General features: G+C 39.1%; 1 protein-coding gene across 3 annotated transcripts in view; it reads left to right on the top strand.

Annotated features, from left to right (window-relative positions):
• The window catches only part of RASSF4 (Ras association domain family member 4), a 1,767,318-nt gene that overhangs the window by 1,354,940 nt on the left and 409,878 nt on the right, over window positions 1-2,500 (top strand). The gene's annotated exons all lie outside the window — the stretch shown is intronic.

Genomic DNA, 2,500 nt, shown 5'->3' with positions numbered 1-2,500 from the left:
ATGAGCTTGTAGCTTTAAAATCCATTTCCCTTCCCTCTCTTCAGTACGGTTCCTGATGTTACCCAATCTACCTCCTTTATGAACTAACTCCAAAACCCTGAATCTAAAATGATGTGAGGAACCATTGTCCAGAATGTGCTTGGCCAAAGCATTGTTGGTATTGGCCTTCTCAATAGCATAGGCATGCTCACGCATGTGCTCACGAAAAGTCCTAGTCGTCATTCCGACATAGAACAATTTACAAAGCTGACACTCTACCACATAGACAAAATTGATTGATCTACAATCAGCATAAAATTTAGACACATATTTGCGTCCTGTGGCAGGGTGGACAAAACAGTCAGATACAGCTATAAATTTACACTGATTGCAAGAGTGACAAGGATGTGTGCCATTCTTGCTCAAAGCCCTAGTAGCAACTAATTCTCTGTCATAGCAAAGTAATCTATTAAGGGAAAGCATGTTCCTGTAGGCTACATGGGGTTTGCTATCCACTAGATTCCTAATGCTTTCATCAAGCATTAACAATTTCCAGGGGGCTTCCTTCTTTTCCGCTGCCCTTCCGACCCTTCGAACGGAGGACTTGGTCTCCACAGGGGAGGGCAGCAAAAAGGAAAAACTCCGAGGAAACTTTTCCGCATGTGAAGAAGTCGCAAATACCCATAACCAGGACTTAGTGGTAAATATTTCTAGTTATGAGTTAAACATGCACGAGACATCAGTTTTGAATAAAGGTTTGGGGTTTATACCCTCTACTTGCAATGACTTAACTGACATTATTGTCGATATCAAGATGTTTACTAGGAGCTTGGGGCTCAAACTGTTATATGGGCCAGAGGCCAGTCATGCTGACAACGATAAAAATTTCATGCCTTTTAAGAAACCATCTACTTTTCTCCCCCAACAGCACCCGCTACTAGAAGCTTTTGAACAAGCTTGTGAGCTAGAGTTGTTTGAGCTCTACAATAGTAAACAAATAAAATCGTGTTTTCATAATACCACTTCAGAAGAAAGAGCTGCTATTAGTAGTCTTCGAAACAATGAGAACTTGGTTATTAGGCAAGCTGATAAGGGCGGCGCTGTCGTCATTATGGATAAATCTTTTTATACTTGCAAAATGGAATTGATGTTATCTGACAGTGAAACATATTTGTTTATTCGTAATTACGACCTTAACAACTTAATTAAGGATTTACACAGTCATCTATATGAGTTGTTGTTGACTGATGTCATAGACAAAGAATTGTATACTTATTTTTTAGTTGATAACCCTCTTGTTCCCTCATTCAGAGGTCTTCCTAAAATTCACAAAGGGCTAGAAAATCCTTCCTTAAGACCAATCGTATCCAGCAGGGGATGGCTCACTGAGCCAATCTCTATTTATTTGGACAAGATGTTGAAACCTGTCATTTCCAAAGTGAAGCAAATATTAAGGGATACTACACATTTCTTAGAAAATCTAGCTCTATATCACAATTCTACCTCCTTTAACCCTGAGGACATACTTGTTACCCTCGACGTGAAATCTTTGTTCACTTCGATACCAAATAACATTGGGATGGACTATATTAGAACTTTTTTGGTGCAGAATTTGTTTCCCAGTCATATTATTACTAGATGGATGTCTTTCCTTGAGCTCGTCCTCCAATATAATGTCCTGCTTTATGATAATAGATATTATCTTCAAACCAAAGGTGTAGCGATGGGCACCCCATGTGCCAATGCCTATGCGAACCTGGTATTGGCACATTGGGAGGATACCCACATTTTTAATGACAACAATATGTTTTGGACTCATCTTAAACACTATAATAGATTTGTAGATGATGTTTTCATTTTGTGGGGAGGCACAATAGAACAGCTATTTGATTTTGTGTCTTATTTGAATAACACAACTGAGTTTCTTCAGTTTGATTGTAGTCATTCTGTCAATGAGATTGCCTTCCTAGATGTTAAGATCATTAAGACATCTAATGGTCTTGAGACTGAACTTTATAGGAAGGAGTGCTGGAGGAACAACTTGTTACATCGCAGCAGCATGCACCCTAGGCACGTCCATGAGAACATAGTAACTAACCAGGTAATGAGGGTGTCTAGGCTGACCACCCTCGATACCACCTATGATATCCAGAAGAAGCAACTTGCCAGTAATTTTTTACATAGAGGCTATGATCGCAACAAGGTATATAACAACATATTAACAGGAGACCGTCTTAGAACCACTAGAGGGGCTCCTTTCTTTAAGAAAACACATACAGACTTACCATCAGAACCTGACAGAATTAAACACTCCACTAATAGGATTGTTATTCCCTTTACTAACAAGAATAGTCATGTTCTACAAGTTCTCAACAATAACTGGAAATTGTTAATGCTTGATGAAAGCATTAGGAATCTAGTGGATAGCAAACCCCATGTAGCCTACAGGAACATGCTTTCCCTTAATAGATTACTTTGCTATGACAGAGAACTAGTTGCTACTAGGGCTTTGAGCAAGAAT

Source organism: Protopterus annectens, chromosome 14.part0 (assembly GCF_019279795.1).
Source record: "Protopterus annectens isolate FY-2018-M chromosome 14.part0, PAN1.0, whole genome shotgun sequence".
In the NCBI taxonomy this organism is placed as follows: domain Eukaryota; kingdom Metazoa; phylum Chordata; order Ceratodontiformes; family Protopteridae; genus Protopterus; species Protopterus annectens.
This window is presented reverse-complemented; position numbering and strand designations above follow the sequence as displayed.